The sequence below is a fragment of the Stegostoma tigrinum genome, chromosome 7, assembly GCF_030684315.1.
Source record: "Stegostoma tigrinum isolate sSteTig4 chromosome 7, sSteTig4.hap1, whole genome shotgun sequence".
NCBI lineage: Eukaryota > Metazoa > Chordata > Chondrichthyes > Orectolobiformes > Stegostomatidae > Stegostoma > Stegostoma tigrinum.
The window spans coordinates 23074578-23099240 of record NC_081360.1 but is presented as its reverse complement, the minus strand read 5'-3'; the positions used below and the strand labels follow the sequence as shown (position 1 = coordinate 23099240).

Below are 24663 nucleotides of genomic sequence, written 5' to 3'. Positions count from 1 at the left end.
AGCAATAACTCACAATGTCCAACAAAGTTCCTGACTTTGAGATGAGATTTTCACCAGAAAGCATTGAGATGCCTAACCACAGGGATTATAGCTCACTGGCATCTTCATTAACACTGAATCTCACCTCATTCATTTGCAGATTCTAATTGCCCCATACTCAAGATAGAAACCAGATGCCCAGAATACCAACATTAAATTCAGAGTGGGTGCCCAGGCAGCTCGGTGCTTATTCCTCTGGATCGACATCTCAGCCATTCAGCACTGCCATCTCAGGGCACTGTCCAATGCAGTGGCTGCTTATACCCTACATCCACTCTCCACACCATCATGGCAGAACTCTGCTCCACTTACTGGACATTCCTGCACTGCCACACTGCACATTCGGGAGCACTGGCAACAATCATGGGAATGCTACTGCGGGGATGCTTTGTGTGCAGGGACAGGCACCAACTCATAGCTTGGACCAGCATCTCAGTACAGCTCGCTGTTCTCCTAGCTTCCCATTCACTTTGCACCCACTGAGGAGGTCACATCATCTCTGTTTTGCTTTGCATTGACTTTTAGCGCAGTCACAAAACCAGGCAGTTCCTCGTGGTTGTCACTGATTCTCTCTTTGTCTCCCTCTGCTACATTGTTCACCCTCTCTGATGCTTCTGTGCTACCTTTCTCCCTGCTGCACTGTTCCCTCTTTCTAATACTGCACTGATCCCTCTTTCGCTGTACTGTATTGATCCCTCTGATGCTGCACTGCTCCACCTCTCCGATGTTATACCATGCCATGTCCTCTGTCTAATGTTGCACAGGTTCTTCTTTCTGATTAATGCTGCACCCTCTTTCCCTGCTCTTTATCGTAATGAAAATTGTATCGCACATGTTGTCCACTTAAAGTTGCTGTAAAGATGTACCAGCAGAGGGAGTCCATTTAAAAAACAAACGTAACTACGTATGGAATCTTCTCAGACCTGACCATAAAGTTGGGAAAATCATGTGAAATGATCATTCCAGATTTTCTTGAGTAAGAAGTCCCATTTTTGGACCATGTATTAAAAACAAGATGATATTCTCACTGGTGAGTGGTGAAAGGCCTATTAGTGCGAATTGTCATTATCTGACATCCTCCTAATTACATAATTTTATTTTCCCATTATTCCATCTGCCAGGTGGAAACTAGAACAGCTACAACTTGAGAATCGCTGTGTGAGACAAGGCCGCTGTTTCCTTCTGTTTGTGTAAATGAGTGCAATGGGACTACAAAAGGCTGTGACCCTACCCTGAGTGGTGTAGGGTTAAGTGGTACACTCCTTGAGGGAAGGGCTTTATTTTTGAGTGAAGTGAGGACCTATTAAAACTAACAGCATGACACAGATACCCACACGGCGCAGGAGAACAACATGCTATATGTATCTAATGTATTAAAATGCTGTATGGGTAATAAATCCTGGCCTAAAGCACTCTTGACCACGTGCAACACTAGGAATCAGTCCCATTTATGGTGTTGATGAACAAACAATATATTGCAGCCTGGAAACATTCCCCTTACTTGGCAAATTTGCAATCACTTCCCAAGTTCCCTTAGCCTGGGCATGAAGCTCTCTACACATCTTGGTTCCTAAAACATCACATAGTGTTATGGATAGCTAGGCTCTGTACTTCCAGTCTTCTGGTTGCAGTTAGACAGACATTCGCTTACACAGCTGATGAGGAAAAGTGAACGTGCACTTAGAAACGTGAGATGTATTTTCTTTGAAGTATCACTATGTAATTTATGTTCCCCTCAAAGGATGTCTTCTTCCTTTCCCTCCCACTAACTCCCAAAGCAGCCCTGGGGCGTGCAGCTGGGGTGGAGGGAGTCTGCCATGTAGTAGGACCCATTGCCTTGGAGTTTGGGTTTGGTGAGCCGGGGTGTTTGTGTCTAGAGACCCCGGTCAGACTGAGTGTGTCCTGCCCAGAGACAGGGCCAGAATCCCCAGCTTGAACTCAGACAGGAGAGTGGCAGGCAAAGTTTCTCCCGACCTCCACAACATGAATCAGCGCACTGTTACTGGCATGGCAGTGTAATTCACAGAATTGGCTTCCAGTCCAGCTACACCCAAGTCCTCAAAGCCACACACCAAAGAAAACATAATTCGCGAGAATGCTGGCGCAGGCAGATGGAAGGGCTGGCCACTTTTTGAGTGTCCGAAGAGTAGCATCCCAGTTGGTGCTCTATGTGGTGACTCCAATGACTGGATACCTACTGACTATTCTGTCTCCTCATGAGGAAGGGGCATCTAGAGAGAACTCAAGGCCCCTCGACCCCTTTTACTGTTAGTGTTGGGGATTGCAGTGTTAGACCATGTTAGACCAGATATGCAAATGCCTTTTAAATATAGTGCCAGTGCAGAAATCCCAAGATGCCCCAGCAGTGGCAAATACTTATGCCACTGGCGCAAGATGAAAAGGATGGGTAGTGCATATGTGGAGGCAAGTCAGAGTGATCGCGCGAGCAAACCCGTTAGACCGTGCAGAGAGAAACCCTCCGTGAAGTTCGCCAAAAGCGATTCTAACTTTCAGTAAGATTTTACTGAAATATGCAGTAGTTCTGCTTCTTGTGGAATCTAGCTGAATTTCTTCCCAAGAGCTTGACAAGCTTCCTCTCTCCCTGTTGTACATTACACCACTTGCCCACTCCATTGTGTTTGAGAGTTGTCTGATGAGTATGAAATGGATATTTCAGAGGAACAAAATCAACTCGATTTGACCTGCATTGTGGAATTTTGATGACATCCTGGGCCTGTCACTCCAACATTTAGAATGAGTGTGCAATCCTAGCTGCTGGGCTATTGTTACTTATTCATCTTGGGGCCCCGACTGCTAGAAGAGAGAGAAGAATCTGAAACCCAGTTCAACCTGAGGCCATGCATCAAAGGCAAAAGGGTGTTAGTTTACCATATCATCTAATCCCAACTAAATCAGAACATGGTGGAAAAGTGTAAAGGTACTGCTATCTTTATGACTGACATGTATGAGAAACATATGAATATTCTCAGTGAATTTAAATAGCACAAGGTGCCTGAATTGTTCAGAAACACCTTCATGCCAGCACAGGCTATTTGCTCAGATCCTCAGTAATGCTGGTGCAACTTCCCAAATACATCCTGCTCCATAAACCTGAATAGTAAATGTTCAATTGACTTGTCATTGTATTTTCCTCGAACCATCTTCAAATATCAGAGGGGCACCAGTCCGCTGCCACATTTCCAAGGCTTGAAGCAATGAACTTCTGGGACGTGTCCTTTCCAACTTTTCAATCAGGCTTCAATGGAGATTTTCTGCCATTTGCCTTTGAGCCATTCTTGCTTAAACAACTCACAAAATCATTCCTCCTGGGCCAAAAGGTGCTTCAATTTCCTTTTCAGCATCAATTCCCTGCACATATCTTTCCTCCACCCAAGAAACCAGAAGCCCAGTGAAGGTAATATCTGCTTCCTTCTCCAATAAAGAAGTTTTACATGATAACATGTACCGTCTCTTCCCGCCATACCATTGTGAATGGGACAATCTATTTACTGAATGGTATAATGTTTCTGTAGCAAAGTCACAATTGACCACTGGCACTTAGTCCACAGGCTCCACTCCATTTGATCATGCAGGCTCCCAGTACTGACGCCAGGAAGTAGCATAGGGCTAGTGGTTTGGGTTGCTTGAATGTGTTAGTGATGGCAAGGTCATATGATCAAACCTCCAGGGTTACATTCAAAGAAAGCTGGCAATCTGAGTGAAGGTTTTAACCAAGAGCTATTATTAGAGGACTGTTGCTTCTTAAGGTAACTATCCCATCCCAGGTGTTAGAGAGAACACTTACTGAACTGTTTCTAACGTGTTTGCATCCTTTCTTAAATAAGGAAAACAAAATTGTACATGGTACTGCAGATGTAGTCCTACAATGCTTCAATGCTTTATACAACTGGTACAAGACATCCCTATTTTTATATTCCATTCCTTTGCAATAAACAACAACATTCCATTTGCCTTTCTATATCACTTACTGTAGCTGCACACTGACTTATTGTGTTTATGTGCGGGAGACACAGATGCCTCTCCATCTCAGAGGTCTGCAATCTCACTACATTCAATTAGGTGCATAAGGAACTAGGAGTAAGTACAGACAATTCAGTCCCTTGAACCAGCTCCATTGTTTAATGTCATTGTAACTGATCACATCTCATCATTTACATCCTTCCTCAAGCAAGGGGACCAAAACGGAGCACAGTACCCCAGATGTGGTTTCACCAATGCCTTGCACAATTGCACCAACACTTCCCTGCTTTTATATTTCATTTGTTTAGCAATAAATTCAAAACTCCATTTGGCTTCCTTATTGCCTGCTGTACCTGCATCCTTCTTGTCTGTCATTCATGCACAAGAACCCCCAGATCGCTCTATATCAAAGCATTTTGAAGTTCCCTCCATCTAGATAATAAGTTGCCTTTTAGTCTCCTCACTAAAATGGATAACCTCACACTTATCCACATTAAACTCCATCAGCTAAATTTAGATCCATTCACATGAACTATCCATGTCAATTTGTAAATTTCTTATTTCTTTATTGGAACTTACTTTCTGAACTATTATAATGCCATCTGCAAATTTGGTCATAGCACTTTCTATCCCTGCTCTGAGGTCATTAATGTAGATTGTAAACGGTTGGGGTCCAAAGACTGAACTCTGTGGCAACACAATGGTTACACTATGCCAAGCAGAAAGAGACCCATTTATCCTCACTCTCAGGATACAGGTGCAGATGCTGAAATCTGTACTGAAAACAAGAAATGCTGGAGATTACAGCATGTCAGGCAGCATCCATTGGAGAGAAAGCAAGCTAATGCTTTGGGTCTAGATGACTTTTTATCAGACAAAGAATCATCTAGACTTGAAACATTAGTTTGTTTTCTCTCTACGGATGCTGCCTGACCTGCGGTGATCTCCAGCATTTCTTGTTTTCACTATCCTGACTCTCAGTTTTCTGTTGGTTTGTCAATCTGCCATCGAGCTAACAAACTACCTCTAACCATATGTAATCTTACATTGAGCATCAACCTTTCTCACAACGTCTGATCAAGTGCCTTCTACAGATCCCAGATACACTGCATTCATAGTACTCCCATTAGCCACTTTACTTGTTAAATCTTCGAAGAACTCTCAATTATTCAATGACTCTATGGTGCTGTTAAGGGGTGACTTATAAACTTTTCACTGTACTAATATGTATGCACATGACAATAAAGCTAATTCTAATTGGAGAAGCTCATTTTACCCTTCATAACACCATGCTGATTCTGACGGATTGCATTTTAATTTTCTAAACGTCCCATTGCTACTTCCTTACTAGTGGGTTCCAACAACTTCCCAATCTCAGACATTAAACTAACTGATTTATAATTTCCTACTTTCCACCTCCTTTCCTATCTGAATAAGGCTGTCACATTAACATTCTTCCAATGCACTGGAATCTTTTCCCAGTCAGAGGAATTTTAGAATATTATGACCAGTGCATTTACTATCTCAGCTGCTACTTCCTTTAAGGCTAAAAGATGTAGGCCATCAGGCCCTGGGGACTTAAACCTGCCAAAATGTACAGGTATTTTTACATTATATTTCTTTTGCCAAATTTTTGCTCATTCACTTAACCTACCCATATCCCGTTGCACATTGCAGATTCTGTACTTTCTCTTGATAATTTATCCCACTTATTTGGGGTCAGCAGTGGATTTAGCCATCATATAATGAAGGCAAGGAAGTGAGGAGAGAGGCAGGAATTCACACAAAACATCTTAAAGTGTATTTGTCATTGGAAACTCACTAAATCTTTAAAGTATACATTTTATATATTATGTAAATACATATAACACACTGCTTTAGTCTATGTTTAATACGTTCACACAAAATGTCTTGTTTAAGAAAATCATCATCGGCATTTCATAACAGAATGGAACCTAGAAAAACCTGGAAGGGGAAATTAAATGTCTGTATCTTTCTCTTTTACAGGGATTGATGGAGTTAAAGTGAAGAGAGGTGGGCAGGGAAAAAAACGATCCCAAAAATGGATAGGTCCCTTTATCTCAAGCAAGTTTGCACCAGTCCTTGTGGTTGAACTTGCTCTCGTGTACTTAATGGAAAGATGCTGGAGGGGTTTTTCTTGGGACAGATATTATTTCATGCAAACAAATGTGTCAAAAGCACTCCTTTCATTTTCCCTGAATGTTGTAACACAGAAAGAGATTATAATTATAGGAAATCTCCAGTCGTACGCCCTATCCTGACTGCTTCCTTTCAGATGGAGCAAACAAAAATTCAGCTCCTTTTTAATTATTTGCCACTTTTTTTTAACTCATCACAATCGAGGAGTCTCTTTTCCTCAGATCTGAGGCTATATGCAAGAAGGAACCATTCTGCTACTTGCCTTTTAAAAGTCCAGCACTTCTATATGCTCGCTACAAGCTGAGTCTAGCAAACAGTATAGGACATTCCTTCCTCATCTTTTGCCTGGTCTTTCCAGGAAAAAACCTCCATTTGCTTGTCATCTTCCTGCCCTGAACTCACGTACAATGTACATAACTGCAGGGGATAATGGGGGCATGTGGAGAAGGTGGGGTAGAAGGTGGGCAAGTGGTATTAGGTGGTGTGCTTATTCACAGAGCCAGTGCAGGCAAGATGGGCCAAGTGGCCACCCGAGGGTGAACAATTCTGTGATTCAGTGATGATGATGGGCCATGCATGATCTCTATGTAGCCACCTGTGCTCTTCATATCAACAAGGTGCTCTTCAGGATCAGGAGATAAGCAATGTGCAATCTCCGGAATAGCATCAGCTCGATTTGTTCAAGGGAAAGCAGCCTTCATTTGGCAGTATTCTGTGGTGTCCAGGCCGAGTAGACCAGGGGACACCATTGAAGAGGACAGGGCTGTGGTCATAATCCAAGACTGCTGACCACACTGAATATGGCTGCCATAGCCAAAGTGTTTACTTAACCATCCACACGGCTGGTGCATCTTCCACAGCAACGTACTGTTCAGTTGAGGTGTGACGAAACAATATGGGTAAAGGCTGCTGTTTCTGCCTGTAGCCAGCACCCTGATGGAATGAGTATAAATCGATAAGTTCAGCAGTCACCTGATGCCTACTGTTAGAATAATTCCTCCATGAGCTGGGGTTCAGCTCCAATGAATACAGCTTCAGACTGGACAAGATTGGAGAAATCTTGCATTCAGCAGCTGGGTCATTTTTACAACGACGGTTCTCCTGGCCTCATGGCTCTTGTTAAAGGCACACTGACCACATGTTTTTGAGTTGTGGAGATGAATCATTGGCCCGCTGTAGAGGGGCCAGTCCTTGTCAGCCAACAGCCACCCTAAGGCTAGATGTGGTGGATGAGCTTTTATTGGAACGGTGGCCTAGGAATGAATGAAAACCAGGACAGAGAGCATTCACCATTGTGCATCAGCACACACCAACTGCCCCTTGAATGAAGGATGACTTTTATGGTACAAGGTCATCTCTCTACAAAACTGCAGTCACTGGCTGGAAGGAAGTCCAATTGGCCCACTACCCTCTGTTGTGGATGAGCGTCTGGGACCTCAAAAGAGAACAAATTGGGAAAGTTTACACAGTTAGCTGTTCCAGCCAGCAAGCATCTTGTTGTGTATATATCGAGGACCATAGTCACCATCACCGCTACTGATAAGTTGTCTCCTTTGATGGCAGCTTCAGTGCTGCTTGTCTGGTTCCAGGGTGTCCCCATAATTCTGTGAGCCCTTTCTTCAGTTATAGATACTCAATGTTGTTATCTTGTCTTCTGCGGAAGGAAGAGAAAGGAACAAAAGCAAGAAAGTAATCAGTAAAAACATCGTTCCAAGCTTCGAGCACAGTGGGCCATGCTGAGAAAGTTGAGAAAATCAGATGCAAGATCCTGTCAGATCCTTTTCAGTGTCGCGCCCAAGTTTCCAACTAATTGTCGTTTGACGAAACCTGATTCCCACTGGAGATTGGTGAGAAACCAAATTTACTCAGTTATAGCTCATCAATGGCCTTGTTATGACCGAATCTGCCCATATTAACACACATTTTCTCATTGTCCTACCCACTGGATAGGAACTAGTTGGCGAGAAAGCTGACACGACAGTTAGAGTGGTTGCTTGGCAACTCCAGCTTGCCCACTTGTTCGCCTGGGACCTCCGCCTTGGACCCCTGGCACCAACATCTCAGGGCACATTGCTCAGGCAGTGGCTCCACGCACCCATGTCCATGAACATTGGCATCAGACACTTCCCAGCCTCACCTCGCCCTCAAGACATGTCTCCGATTCACTGACAGCACCCTTCTGTATTTAAATGGTGCAGTTTGGAGTGCACTAGCACCGATCACTAGACTTCTGCTGCTAGGATACTTTGCACACAGGACCGAGCAGCCAGGTCATAGATTGGACGAGGGTTGCTTGCTTCCTTTCTTCAAGTTCACTCACTTTGTGCACGACATTGCTGACTGTCTTGTCCCCTTTAGCCAGAGCTGCAATGCCCACAGCACTTTTATTCTGCCTTGCCCTTAGTGCCAGGTACAAAGCCAAACACCTCAATATGGTTATTGGCAGTCATCACTCAAGGTGGTGGGCAGGTTACAGTGTGGCATTATGCTATAAACATGCATCATATGCCAGCACATCAGTGTCGGTCTCACCCACCTGTGCTTCAAGCAATTGGCCATGTCTTGATGTTTATGAGGAGTAATCCATTTTCAGGTCCACAGGGACATCCTTCAGTCAGTGGGCTTCTATACAGTCAATCTGATATCAGTCCAGAGGCTTGGGGATGGTGAGTCAGCCATTTGGTCAGGATCATTGGGTGTGTACTTCCACAGTCCAAGGAGAGGGCCATAGTCAGCCCAGTGGATCCAGTGAAACTAATCCAGGGAGTGGTGGGAACAGAGCCATGAGAACTGAGCAGAGATCAGTCAGGGTCCTGGTCACTCATCATTCGGGGCCATCCAGCTAAAGCCATTGAGAAAGCGATCCAGGATCATGGCTGTCCACCCAGGACTGTTCAAGAGATGCTGGGAGATTATCAGAGGCCACTGCTGCAGGGGGGAAGCTGAGGAGCTTAATCTTGGGCGTTGGAGGCAGAATGCTGTGATATAGGGGAGATAGCTATTGGAAATGGGGTAGGGGGGACATAAGGAAAGTGAATCAACAGAGCATTAAAGAGAAAAGGATAACGTGAGGAGGCGGGGTCATAACTCTAAGCCACATCCTATTTTCCAGGGTGGGTGGGGACATCAGTGGTCTGAAAGATCTGTCATCTTGAGTCAATATGCCTGAGGATGGCAAGGGTGGGAGGAGTGTGGGGGTTGGGAGTGGTGGTGGGGGTTGGTGAAATGGGCAGATGAAGATTCAGGTAGATGGGTTGGGTTGGGATCTGGGCGAGTTCAGAGCCTGTGGGTTGTCAGGGAGGACCGCCAAGGAGGGAATGTTTACGTTTGGACACTCACTGAAAAGAAGATGCCAAGCCCAACCCTGTTTGGGGAGTGGCTGCTATTTCCTTCCACCGTGCTGTAAATGACGAGTGGAGCAATAGAAATTAAAATAGCTGCAGCCACACACAGAGAGCGGGTTAAGTGTTTTGTTTGGTGTAAGAGGAGGCTTCAATTTTGAGCAATGCAAAGCGTTCAACGCATTATACACAGTCCCCTACGCCAAACCTGCCAGCACTATATACTTTGTGACTCTTAGGCATCAGCGTGCAGCATATAGTCCAAATCCTTGCCTTACTGCACCTTGCAAATGAGATAACGATACAAGGCAATACCACTTCTGGTTGTAACACACATGCTCGGTTTAACTGCCTGGAAAGGTTGATCCTAGATGTAAAGTAGTGATCACCTACAATGTATCCATAACCTCCAGAAGGTACAGGAGCTTCTCACTTCACAGACTGAGCCATCAAACATTGCATTGTCCCAAGGATGGCTAGGCTTCGTACCTTCAGTGTTGTAGGTGTGGGGAGGCAGATATTTGCACACGCAGTTGGTGAAGAAATGTGACAATATATAAAAATGAAATAATGTTTTTGTACTGTAATGTGTCTCCTACCTGCCTCAGAAGATTTACTTTCTTTCCCTCCCGCTATGTCAGGTTGTATTCGTAGGCCCCACAACTAGGATGAAGAAAGCCTGCCCTACAGTGGAGCCTATAGGCCTTCGGGTTTTTCTGGTGACCCCAGAGGTGTTTGTGGCTAGAGGTCCAGGCATGCTGGCCAGAGGCAGGGACACCCCCTTCAGCTTGAGCTCCCATCGGACTGGCAGGGGAGGGCGGTGACAGGCAGGGTGGAGGCTGGAGGCCGATTCCCTCTGCTGGAGTCCTGAGGGAGGAATTCTTGGCGGCCTATGTGTGGCTCTCCCTCAGGCTGACTACCTACTGGCACCACCAGGAGATAACTCAAGGTCCTCCTTTCTCCCCACTTTGTTGTTGCAGCTGAACATCAATGGCTGGAGTGATGGAGAGCTGGAGCATGAATATGTCAAGCAGCATCTGAGACTGTTATGCCTGGCCCTCTGTACGAACCTGTTCACGAAAGCAGCCAGGTGACTGGGAGGTAACAGTGTGCCAACAGCATTGCCATAGCCCTGCAACCATTACAGCAGGTTGGCCAATGTCAGACAGTCATAGAGCTATGCAACATGGAAACAGACCCGTTGGTCCAACTGGACTACGCCACAAAGTTCCCAAAAAAAACTGGCCCCACTTGCCTACTTTTGGCCCATGCCCCTCCAAACCTTTTCTATTCATGTACTTAACCAAATTTTTAAAAAATATTGTAACTATGTTTATATCTGCATCCATCACGTCCTCTGGCATTTCATTCCACATATGAACCGGCTGCTGCGTAAAAAAGTTGCCCCTCATCTCCTTTTTTAATTCTTTCTACTCTCACCTTAAAAATATGCCTGCTACTTTTGAACTCCCCCATTTCAGGGAAAAGACCTTTGCTGTTTACTGTACTTATGTCCCACATTTAAACCTCAATAATGTCACCCCTCAAACCCCTATGCTCCAGTGAAAAAAGTCCCAGCTTCCAGCTTATCTATTATTCAAACCTTCCATTTCCAGCAAAAATCCTGGTAAATCCTTCCTGAGCTCTGTCCAATTTAATAACATTCTCCCTACAGCAGGGCAACCAGAAATGCGCACAGTACTCCAGAAGAAGCCTCACCAATGTCCTAAACAACTGCAACATGAAGTCGCAACTCCTATAGTCAACGGCCTGAACAATGAAGGCAAGCATGCTAAATACTTTCTTAATCACCCTGTCTACATCTGACACAAACTTAAAAGAATTTTGTGCCAGAACCCCTAGATCTCTCTGTTCTACAGCACTAGCCAGGGCCCAACTTATAACTGAATGAGCCCTGCCTTCATTGTTTTACCAAAATACAATACCTCATACTTATCCAAATTAAACTCCATCTGCCACTCTTCAGCTGATTGACCAAATTGATCAAGGTCTCTTTGTAACCTTAGATAATTTTCTTCAGTGTCCACTATAGCTTCAGTATTGGTGTCATCTGCAAACTTCCTAACCATCCCTTCTATATTCCAACTGAATCATTTATATAAGTGACAAACAAAAGTGGACCCAGTATCGATCCCTATGGAATACTTACTGGTCACAGTCCTCCAGTCTGCAAACCAACCCTCACCACCACCCTCTGTCTTCTACTGTCAAGACAATTTTGTATCCAAATACTGCAGCCATGAAGTCAGTGTGCAGCTTTTTATTTAAAGGGGGTCCAAATCAATAAGATGTCACATGTAAGTTGTGTCCTCGTGATGTAACATCATACATCAAAGTGAATTTCTACATCGTCAATACTGGTTATGTTTGGAGAAGGCTTCTGCATAAAGATTAATGAGACATGTGTGGTTCTTGAAACCATTTTTCTCAATCAATCATGTCTTTGCGCAGGTTGCCATGTTACCAAAGCTTCCTGCTGCCAGTGTCTTGTCCACGCCTACGTGTCCTCAGTCACCAGTCTCTTCACTCCATTTCTGTGGCAGCACTTTAAAGGAAGGCAATTCCAAGTCATACACAGGAAATTGAGCAGGCATTCCTGAGCTGAATGAATGAAACAGGATTTCCTACTCTTGGTGGAAAGATCCCAGCAGTAAAAATTAAAAGGAATTATACTTTCACATTCTCAAAATGAACAGAATGCTCGTTATAACTGTAACCGTCAGTTTTAAATGTTATCCATGCCTTCCATACAAACAATGTTCCAAAGTGATTTGAAGAGGTACTGGGGGACACTTAGAATAGAGAGGGCACTGACAGATTTTTTCACTCGGATGATCAAAAGGTGGAGACCTATTCGAAAGAGATTCTTGAAAGAGAGAAACATACAACGAGATTTAAAAAGGCAATTTCTTGAGTGAAAGAAAAATGAAATCCCTTATTTACTTATCAATGCTGAGAAAAAAAATTGCAATATCGAACCCACAGACACACACATGTGCGCACACAGGCACATGCACACAAACACACACATACAGGTGCACACACACACACACACAGGCACATACACACACGCACACAGGCACATATACACACACACAGGCATTTACATACACACACACCTTTAATGAAGAGTCATCTAGATTCAAAATGTTAGCTTGCTCTCTCACCATGGATCCTGCCTGACCCATTGCGATTTCGAACATCTTTTGTTTTCAGAACAGATTCCAAAAATGCATTTTATCACTGAATGCAGGTGGCTGAATGACTTCAATATTTGGATCCAAGGGAGGACGAAACTAGAATCCAGACTCAGTGCAATAGAGACTCCTGGCCAGGCAGCTGCTGCAATGGAGAAGGAAAAGGCAAGAAAGAACTTCATCATAACCATGTGATTGTGATGATGTTGACAAAAACAACACATCACACTTACGTGGAGATTTGTGTATGATGAAACTGTTTTGTGCGAGAATTGGCAAACAACACCTGACACCTGTCAGAATAGTGATACATCAACTTTTGACTTCCACATTTGATTTCATTATTTAAGACCTTTTGTGGGCTAAAATTGTTTTTAAAAAGGGAAGTCACTGAAGTATGTCAGATGCATTTGACCCAGTTGATCTAAGCTCATGAAACTATTAGTAAATAAGCTAAAATTGACATAATTGCAAAAAGGCATTGTAACTCAAATCTGTATCCCCTGTTTGATTTTCCATAATGTTCGCATACCAGGATGAAAGTTGCTCACAGATGATCTGGTTTGAAAGAATTATGAAGTCAGATACTGGAATATGCAGGTGAACTATATTTCAGACAACAGTTTTTGGGTCAACACAGAAGAAGAGAAATAAAATGGATGTGCAATAGCAGATCTGGAAGAATTGCTTTCTTCTTCCCTTTGTTTCTGTCAGCATCACCGAAGGTAACACCCAAAGAATGGCAAGTCAGCAAAACATCCATTCTCTGAGAACTCACAAATACCTGCAAGCTTCACCACTGCTGAGGATACAAGTCATTCAGTAAACACCCATGGTCTCAGGTTAAAATCTAACACCTCAAAGCCTCTAAAGACTTCTTTAAACTGCCCGTTCTTGATCTTTTCTTTGGTACTAGACCTTTTTGACTCTGTGCTTGCACATGTTTGTTGTCACATTTATTAATTTTCATGGTGTTAGTAAGTAAATAATAAAGTTTGTCATATAGAAAAACTTTTAATTCATTCCTTAATTTTGATTGGTTTATCATTTTAACTAATGTAGGATTTGACAACGTATTCAGAACCATTAAAATGTTTTTTTGAGGGTGAGTGAGGAGGGCTTTTAAAAAAAAACTCCTCCTCATCTGGACATAACAAATTGAGTATAACAAGTGAGCTAACTTCAGTTAAGGAGTTAAGTTTTATCACTTTAAAGGAGGAGAGAGGAGGATGGTTTCCTGCATAAGAAGGCTCTAGAAGTGTCAAATTAACCTGGCCTATGTGTATCTCCTCAGTGATAGGAAAACAGATGGCAGTGAGTCATAAGTCAGCAATTTAAATTGGTTTTCCTGCAGTCCATCAGAAATCCACTGAATGAAACGCAAACTGTTTACAAATGTGCAGATTAGAAGCAGGGCATGAACCACCCACAGCTCACTGCTATTGTAGAGGGAGAACACTACCCACCCAATCCATTTAAGACCTTCCATAACTGAGCGAAAACACATCGAATGGAGAAAATCTTATGGAAACATAGTTAATTCATTTGTGAATTTCCTTCTTTTTAATAACTGAGTCATTTTAAGGACGTAAAATCTGTTCTGTTCTTTGTTTGTTGACCTTATGCTGGAGTTACCCCAAAGTGCCCTCTTCCCATTAAATCAAGAACAGAAACAGAGAATGCTGTTTGTCAGCAGAGGTTGCTGCGAGACTCACACAGTGCCTGAGCACTATTAGCTGCCCACTTTCCTCCGAACGGTGACATTATTGAAACTATCAGCAGGGAGAATCATTCGTTCAGTTTTTAAGACTGCTGCTTGTGCAGTCAGAGTTGCATTTAAATCTTTTCACATGGCCTGTCCCCATGTGCCCCTGTGCGGGATTTGGTTTTTTAGGGGATTTTTATTGACTGCAATCGCTCTCTCTTATTACAATGTAATGCAACTTCCTCACTATAATGACAGTGAAAGGATATCATTGGAACAGGAGTATATCGCATAGAACATAGAACATTACAGCACAGTACAGGCCCTACGGCCCTCGATGTTGCGCCGACCTGTGAAATCAATCTGAAGCCCAACTAACCTACACTATTCCATTATCATCCATATATTTATCCAATGACCATTTAAATGCCCTTAAAGTTGGCGAGTCTAAGGGTCTAGGCCCGAAACATCAGCTTTTCTGCTCCTATGTTGCTGTTTGGCCTGCTGTGTTCATCTAGCTCTTCACCTTGTTAGCTTGGATTCTCCAGCATCTGCAGTTCCTAATATCTCTGAGTCTACTGCTGTTGCAGGCAGGGCATTCCACACCCTTACTATTGTCTGAGTAAAGAACCTACCTCTGACATAACTCCTATATCTATATACTCTCAAATTAAGGCTATGTCTCCTCATGCTAGCCATCACCATGCAAGGAAAAAGGATCACACTGTCCACCCTATCTAATCCTCTGATCATCTTGTATGTCTCTATTAAGTCATCTCTTAACCTTCTTCTCTCTAATGAAAACAGCCTCAAGTCCCTCAGCTTTTCTTCATAAGACCTTCCCTCCATACCAGGCAACATCCTGTCTAGCATTAGGATTCCCTACAGTAATTCATTTTCAGGACAACATCAAAGCGGACACAAAACTGTGAAATATACTTAGAACATAGAACATAGAACAGTACAGCACAGAACAGGCCCTTCAGCCCACGATGTTGTGCCGACCATTGATCCTCATGTATGCACCCTCAAATTTCTGTGACCATATGCATGTCCAGCAGTCTCTTCAATGACCCCAATGACCTTGCTTCCACAACTGCTGCTGGCAACACATTCCATGCTCTCACAACTCTCTGTGTAAAGAGCCTGCCTCAGACATCCCCTCTATACTTTCCTCCAACCAGCTTAAAACTATGACCCCTCGTGTTCACCTTTTCTGCCCTGGGAAATAGTTTCTGGCTATCAACTCTATCTATGCCTCTCATTATCTTGTATACCTCAATTAGGCCCCCACCCATCCTCCTTTTCTCCATTGAAAAGAGTCCGAGCTCAGTCAACCTCTCTTCATAAGATAACCCCTCCAGTCCAGGCAGCATCCTGGTAAACCTCCTCTGAACCCTCTCCAAAGCATCCACATCTTTCCTATAATAGGGTGACCATAACTGGACGCAGTATTCCAAGTGCGGTCTAACCAAAGTTTTATAGAGCTGCAACAAGATCTCACGGCTCTTTAACTCAATCCCCCTGTTAATGAAAGCCAAAACACCATATGCTTTCTTAACAACCCTGTCCACTTGGGTGGCCATTTTAAGGGATCTATGTATGTCCACACTGCCAAGAATCCTATCCTTAATCCTGTACTCAGCTTTCAAATTCGACCTTCCAAAATGCATCAGCTCGCATTTATCCAGGTTGAACTCCATCTGCCACCTCTCAGCCCATCTCTGCATCCTGTCAATGTCCCACTGCAGCCTACAACAGCCCTCTATACTGTCAACGACACCTCCAACCTTCGTGTCGTCTGCAAACTTGCTGACCCATCCTTCAATCCCCTCATCCAAGTCATTAAAAAAAGTTACAACAGTAGAGGCCCAAGGACAGAGCCCTGTGGAACACCACTCACCACTGACTTCCAGGCAGAATATTTTCCTTCCACTACCACTCGCTGTCTTCTGTTGGCCAGCCAATTCTGTATCCAAGCAGCTAAGTTCCCCTGTATCCCATTCCTCCTGACCTTCTGAATGAGCCTACCATGGGGAACCTTATCAAATGCCTTGCTGAAGTCCATATACACCACATCCACAGCTCAACCCTCTTGTTTTGTTTTCCCTTTTTCACCAATTTCAGTGAAAGAAAACTAGTATAAAACAGTCAAAGAAGAGCCATAGCAAACTTGAAGTGTAAACTTTATTTTTCTCTCTAAACATGCTGCCAGACCTGTGGAGATTCTCCAGCACTTCTGTTTTTATGTAAACATAAAACAATGTTACCCACTGTTAATTACCCTTAACTAATTCCAATAAAGCAGAAGATAAATAATTAGCTAAGTAAAAGTCCTCATAATTCAGTGCTGACAATCAGTCAGATTACAAAAGCATATCCATATTGGCATTACATCAGACTGGGTGATGTAATGCTCGTGTAATGAAAAATAATGACATTTTCATGGACATTTTGTTACTAACGTACAGCCTGCCCAACAAGTCCCACTTCCAGCAAGTTATGACAAAAACTTTTCTCACATTGAAGAGTGATAACAAGATCTAACCAATAGCGCACACCTCAAGAATTCCCACCACAGCAAGAATTGACTGTCACTAATGCAAGTTCTTGGTGTGTGAAGGAAGAAGAAATAGCCCAAGTGTAACCTTTTTTCTCCTGTTGACTGGCGGCTTCATGGGATAAACCAGAATGGCCAAGACCCACAAAAAAATAAGTTCTTACCCTTACTTGTTCTTGCTGCATCACAGGGGCTGCTACTGCCATTGGACTTTGGGTGTAAACCTCGTGATAGGATGCTTGCACACTGTGATCTGTGTAGGGCTCTGGCATTGAGGGTCACTGATCCCTCAAGCCTCTTCCCCCTTATTTCAGGTCATTGCTGGAATTCAAAGCAGCTATTTCAACAACAACATCTGTTTATTCAGCACCGTTAAATTTCCCAAAAAAACTTCATAAAAGTGTGATCAGATAACAATAACTCACCCTTAGATACATAGACATTGTTTCCAATTATGGAGGAGCCTAGGATTAGCGGGCATATTCTCAGAATAAGGGAGTAACAAATTGAAGACAGAGATGAGTAAGAATTTCTTCTCTCAGAGGGTAGTGAATTTGTTGCAGACGTCTGCATCATTAAGTAAACTTGAGGCTGACATAGGTTTTTGATTGGTGAGGGAAATGAGGGGTTAAGGGAAAAATGCAGTAAAGTGGAGATGAGGATTATCAGATCAGCTTTGATCTCATTGAACAACAGAGCAGACTCGATGGGCTAAATGACCTACTTCTGCTCCTAGGGTCTTATCGTAATACTTAGCCATATTCGGGTGAGAGGCAAAAAACTTGTTCAAGCGGTGGGTCAAAGCCGGATCTTAAAGGAGGAAAGAGAGGCAGAGAGGTTTGGGAAACGTTCAGAGCTTGAGACCTCTACATTTGTAGGCATAGTCACTGAGGGTGAACTGCTGCACTGCTCAAAATATCAAAATTTTGCAAACATTTTGGACGGTTGTAGGGTTATATGCAGAAATGGCAGGAAAGCGAAGGAATCACCAAACCAGTGCAGTCTATGGAATGGGCAGCAATGGTCATTATGTGGACCCCAACAGGTCAGCTGGATTTTGTGAGGATTTCAAACAAATGGTAAATACCAAATCCCTCGCACAGAGAACTTATATGCAAAACTAGCTGGCTGGAGGGGGGCGCAGTCCTTCATAAAGCTAGACATGAGCCACTGCAATAAAATGAGGACTCCCAGAAGTATGATACATTTAATACCCATAAGGGTATGTACCAATACAGGAGACTGTCTTTTGGAGCTTGTGTCATTTTCCAGTGGACAATGGTGAACGTTTTACAAGGTCTACCCTAGACTTCTGTTTATCTGGATGACGTGCTAGTAACCGGAAAGACTGATAAAGAGCATTTCCAGAAATTAGACATAGCGCTTAAACATTTCTCCTAGCTGGGTGTACATCTTTGGAGGGAAAAAATGTGTGTGACTTAGTAATGGCTTACTTGGGCTACAGAGTCACTAAGACCAGGTTACACCCATTGGAAGGTAAAGTCTGTATTGGATCTTTGGTCTTCCCTCAGTTTGATGAATTGTTACGGAAAATTTATTCGTAACTTGGCCTCCATCCTGGCACCCTTACATCTGCTATTGAAAAAGTGTCAGCCTTGGAAATGATTTTGCCAGCCAAGAAGTAGCCTTTAGGCAAATGAAGAAGCAGCTAATGCTGTCCAAAGTGTTGGCACAGTATGACCCCAAGTGAGATGTGGTGTTGACATACAATGTCTCCCCATAAGGTACCAGGGTAGCGTTGGCTCACCAGTGGCCCTGCGGAGAGGAATGCCCGATAGTGTATACTTCCCGGACTTCAGCTAATGCTGAACAAAAATAAGCTGAGATAGAGAAGGAAGTCTTGGCGGTCAGCTTTGGCGTGAGAAAGTTCAACAAGCATCTTTATGGACATAAATTTGTCACAGTAACAGACCACAAACCCCTGATCAGGCTACTTAAAGAGAACAGGGCCGTGCCACCAATGGCTTCAGGTCGAATTCAGTGGCGGGCTCTTATTGTGAGTGCGCAAAATTACAAGTTGGAACGCTGTCCGGGAGACCAAGTGGTAAATGCGGATGCCTTGAGCCACCTCCCATTGGCAGATACACCACCATCATGCTGCCACTGGAAGAATCCATTCTGGTTTTAAACGTTCTGAATACTCTTCCTGTCACTAGTGTCAATATCAATTTGTGGATGCAAAAAGATCCCATCCTGGCAAAACGAAAACAGCTGGGAGTGAGGGTGGTGTGGGGCTTGGCGGGGGTGGGGGGGGAGGGGCGTAGTTCCAAAGGGCTGTCACACCCAGAACTGAATTCTTTTTGGACCTGGAGGGACCAGATCACAATAGAGCACACCATATTACAATGGGAAGCAAGAGTGATTGTCCCAAGCAAAGGTCACTGCCAGATTAGGGGATGGACTCCACCAGGGTCATCCAGGGGCTTCCTAGAACACAGGGAACAATGATTGAAAAGCTGTGAGCATCTTTTGCAATAGAGGTGTAGGTCACAGACAAGGGGTGATCATTTACCAGCAGGGAATTTGAGTATTACCTAAAGTCGAATGGCATTCACCATGTAAGGACAGCTCCATACCATCCGTCACCCAATAGTCTAGTGGAACGAACTTTGAGGGCAGGCTTAAACAAACAGCCTATAGCTTCATTCAATGCGAGACTGTCCCTGTTCCTGTTCGATTATAGGGCTACCACTCACGCAACTACAAGGATAGCTCCAGCAGAGTAGGTAATGGGGACAAGACTCCACACCTGCGTGAACCTGACTTTCCTGGACCTGAGATGGAGGGACGATGGTGGGGTGTGAAACGGCATCGGGAAGGCCAATGCCCGACACAAGACTCCCCTATGTGAGAGAGATAGTCTACTTCAGGGGACAAAGTTTGCTGACAGAAGCATGGGGATGGCCCTGCATGGGTTAGAGGCATGGTCGACACGAGGTCAGGTCCCATGATGTACAGTGCAAAGTTTGAGTTGGAGAGGTGGTCCTGAACAAGCACGTGGGCCACATGAAAGCTCTATCCTCACAAGAGGAATGGGCGCGAAACACAGCCGGCAACCCCCACCGCCTGTCACCCCCACCCAGGACATCCAACACGGCCATCAAAACTCGTGGGATCTTCCCTTTCACCCAGCATCGAAGAAACCTCAGAGACAGATGTAGCAGCCTTGACGCTGTTACCACCTGATGAAGATAAACTTCTTCCGACACACTCTAGGCACAAGAGGTGGTCTATAATCCAGTATAAACCTCCCTATCCAAGACAGGGTCCTACGAACCAGACCTGATGCAAAATACTGCCCCCCCCTCCCGCTGACCCAGGTCAAGTTACAGGATAAATAACAAGCCTACCTCGCAGGACTTAGAGGGGAAGGGTATAGTGATTATAACGAGGTATTCCATGTGGATCTCATAGAATAGGAGCTCCCTGATTGGGGCTGTTAATCTGGTCCAATCAGGGAGCCCTGGCTGATAGATATAAACAGGAGTGTCAGGGGTTCAGCTCACTCAAGGAACCAACTCTATGCCAGGTGGGTCAACGTCAGGTACTTTGTACATGTAAATAAAGGGTGATGGGTGACAGGATACCAAGCCTTGATGGAGTCATTCAGTAATGCTTGTTTGTAAACAAGTTTATCGTTTCTAGTAATTAAGCACAAACTCCTGATCTAGAATATGATCTGCATAGCAATTAAAAAGAGAAAGGAATGAGGCTGTGACAGTGGACGCAGCAACAAGCAGTGTGACAAGGTGACACCAGTTATTAACTAAGGGGAGGCAACCAAGATACATAAGCTTCTTACAGATTGCAACTTAAGACAACTTTCCAGCTTTGTTGGAAACTCTGGCCTAAATTTTCAAATTGCTACTATTTTAACCTGAGTTGGAAAAATTGAGGCCAAAAATCATTTGGCATCTGATCAACATTATTTCATTTGTACTCAAAAAAGCATCGTGCCAGTTTTAATTCCTGAATAGAGCGAAGAGAGTGCAATTACAGAAAGATCCCAGATACAGATCTCCCCAAAAGGCTTAGTGTGGGAAGTTGGCAGGATTGACTCCTGTTCTATACAGACTAGGCCAAATTTAGCCAGTGCTTTAGTGAAGATACAGTTAAAGTCCATCACACCAGAGAAAGAAGAGTTTCTACTGTGATTCATTAACCAGCAACCTTTCCTGGAGAGTGCAGCTTGTTTTAACTGGATGAGGAAAGGTGAATCAGACCCAGTCTTTTTAAACTCCTTCACGGTCAGCTGGAACAATTTCTTCTTTACCTTGCAGCTATCATGCTTCAGTTAAAGGCACAGTTAACTGGATCAGAATAAAAGACCCAATTACCAAGGTACTTCTGAATAAAGGTGGAACTTTAAAGCGAACTGACCCCACAAAAGTATTAAAAATGCAACATCAAATATGTACATTAACACCGGTAATCAGTTCAAAAAGGAAAGTATCTGGTACAGACAGGAAAATAAAAGGCTATGCATTTTAAATGTCCTGGAAGTCCATGAGGGTCTAAACTTTTAAAGTGGGAGTACTGTCATGGTATCCTTAGTAGTGGTGAAATTTGCAGAAGTCTTTGGGTTCTCGGTGAATGGTTCTTTGCCCAATCTGAACTTTTCACCATGTACTGTTCTCCATGATGATGAGATGGAACACAGAGGATGCCTTTTGTCCCTTGATGTTGAGAATCTTTGCCTCTTCTCTGCTACGCAAAAAACTGCTATGAAAATATGGTCAGTTACATCTTCCCAAATCAGGCTCCCTTGTCTGTCTAACCAGGTTAACATTCATCTCCCAACAAATTGCCATACAAGTGCCAAATGAAACAAGAGATTGGAATTTCTTGATTCATTCGCCTGGTTTCGATGTCTTAAACAATGATAATTTCAGAGCATTCCACATGGGCCTCCTGAATTTGTCTCAGTCTGTGGTTAGATGGCATGGTAGCGATTTTAGAAAAATACTTTTTTTTAATCTACACCCTTTCTCCCCCAACACTCCACTCACCCACCATTGCATAAATGTTGCCCCTCTGCACTTCACATCAGCTCTGATGAAAAATCATCTAGACTCGCAACATTAGCTTGCTTTCTCTCCATGTCTGCTACCTGATCCATTGTGATTGGCAGCAATTTTTGATTTCAGTACAGACTCTAGCACCTGCTGTAATTTGCTCATACTTTTTTTCTATTAAAACCACTCTAGTGCATGATAACTCTTCGGTGTAACATTGAAATGACTGAGGGTTAAATGTGTGAGTCCATATTCACCACAATTGTAACAATCTATTGGGTATCAGGTAAGTTCGAGATCGAATTCAAAGTAATGCCCTTTTTTGAACATTTGCAGTAAGGAGAAAGCAGACAGGACAGTAGAGTTAGGGCCACGATTAGATCAACCATACCCTTCTCAAATCACAAAGTGAGTTTGGTGGCTCAGTGGTTACTGCTGCTGCCTCACAGTGCCAGGGAACCAGGTTCAATTCCACCCTCAAGCAACTGTCTGTGTGCTTGTTCTCCCCATGTCTGTGTGGGTTTCCGCCGGATGCTCCGGTTTCCTCCCACAGAAAAAGATGTGCAGTCTAGGTGGATTGGCCAAGCTAAATTGCCCCATAGTGTTCAAGTATGTGTAGATTAGGGGGTGGTCTGAGGGGCAGTATGGGCTTGTTAGGCTGAAGGGCCCATTTTCACATTGGAGTGATTCTATGAAAGCTCATCAAGCTGAATAGCTTATTTCTTCCTACAGCTGTTAAGAGTTTTCAGGTGACAAATGACTATCGAGAAGGGCTGCTGGGAAGTGGCCTGTGTTTTTCTTTTTATATTGGAAAAACTCATTTTGATGATAGGGATGCCAGAGACATTGTCAAACTCCTTGATCCCATGAGATTCTTCTGGGATCTTGACAGTTGACAGTGAACAACAAAGTCAACACCAAAAACAATCACAATTTTACAATGTCCTGCTCAGTTTTTAGAATGCCAGGAGATGAATGTGTACACTGCCCTAACTTTAACACAATGGTGAGAAGTCTGGAGGAGAGGCCAATCGTCTGCACAGGAAAAAAGAGAACAAAGTGAATTCATTTAAAAGCCCTGTGTGTAGATTACAGCCATTGGTTTGTTTACAAATACAGGAACCAGTGAAACTAAGATGAGCTGGAGTTGGTAGCAAGCATGAAATTTTATTGAGGGATGTGTTCCACTTCTAGTTAGTGCTGTCAGCAGGTTGAACCCAGGCTGGAACAGTGGGATTACAAATTCCAGGCTGACATGTATTTGGGAACAGACAGAGTGAAATTTAAAAAAAAGATTCTACCCTAACGATATTTCTAACCCTCAGGACATTCAAGCACCTCTCACGTTTAGATCCAGAATTCTCAAAACCTCATTTCTTTCCTTCTGATTTCTCACCTCTGATCGCACCATTTCACTGCATTATAAAACACGGACAAACATACAATTTGGGAGCAGGAATAGGCTACTTAGCCTTCTAGCTTGCTCTGCCATTCGATAATTTCAAGGTTAATCTGCTGGTCGCCTCAGTTCCACATTCCCATTACCCAGATAACTACTGATTCCCTTGTCAGCTAAGAATCTATCCACTTCTTCACAGAATTTGATGATTCAATCTCCTCCACTCCCTGAGCAAGGCAGCTACAAATATTTCTGGAATTCTGAATATAAAAAAATTCTTGTTTTGGTCTTAAACGGAGCATTACATCTCTTCCTTCTAGAAAAACTCAGTAGGTCTGGCAGCATCTGCATCTGTGGAGAGAAAACAGAACCGACGTTTCGCATATATTCCAAAGAAGGGCCACAGGGCCAGAAATGTCAACTTACCTTTCTCTCCACAGATGCTGGCAGAACTGCTGAGCTTTTCCAGTAATTTCGGAGATCCAGTATTCCCACAAAGGATTTGAAAACGCTATGGTCGGATCTCTTGAAGAATTATGAACCTTCTTGCATCTCAGCTGTTTTTGGATCTGCCTTCTTCCAAAGATGAGACTCGACCAGGAAGAGAGAAGGGGAAGAGGAAACCAGCTACATCCGGTTGTGTTAAGGTTTCACTGCCTTTCTATGCTCTGGCAGGCCGGAGAGGACCCTCAGTGAGATGAACCATTGCGGGTGAAGCAATTGGGGAAGGGGGTGATGGCTGAGCTGTTCAGATGATTTAAAGTACAGCAGACATTAGGTGAAGACCACTTCAGTCATACAGTCTATGCTCCCCCACATCAACAAGCAGGTAACTTATCTACTCCAGTCCTACTGTCCTAAAACAAACGCAGCAATCACTCTGCATGTGCAGCAAGCAAGCAGCCATGTTCCAAAGTCTTAGAGGAGTAGTCCTCAATAAAGCGCATGGAAGCAGCCATCAGTCAGGGGGTCCCATTACAGTACATCAAGGGCAACCCAAAGGATTGGCTATGGGTCAGGTGTCCAGTCAGGGTGTTGTTGGGCAGAAGGCCTGTACCTCTACAGTCCAAGAGTAGTGTCATGGTTTGTCCTGGGGCTCCAACGCGGTCAGTCTGGGAGAGGGCGGCTATTGCAGTTGAGGGGATGCGCAACCATCAGTCAGGGATCTGGGCATTTCTCATATAGGGCTGTTCACTTGGCTTGTTGAAGGGTCACCATCAGTCT

General features: G+C 43.8%; 1 long non-coding RNA gene across 1 annotated transcript; it reads right to left on the bottom strand.

The window, feature by feature from the left end:
- Positions 1 to 5924: 5924 nt before the first annotated feature.
- LOC125454391 (uncharacterized) lies at positions 5925 to 24025 on the bottom strand. Its single transcript, XR_007247979.2, has 4 exons — positions 23866 to 24025; positions 17169 to 17325; positions 12710 to 12884; positions 5925 to 7834 (listed from the first exon to the last, which is right to left on the bottom strand). It is a non-coding gene; the product is annotated as an uncharacterized LOC125454391 (long non-coding RNA).
- Between the last annotated feature and the right edge of the window lie 638 nt (positions 24026 to 24663).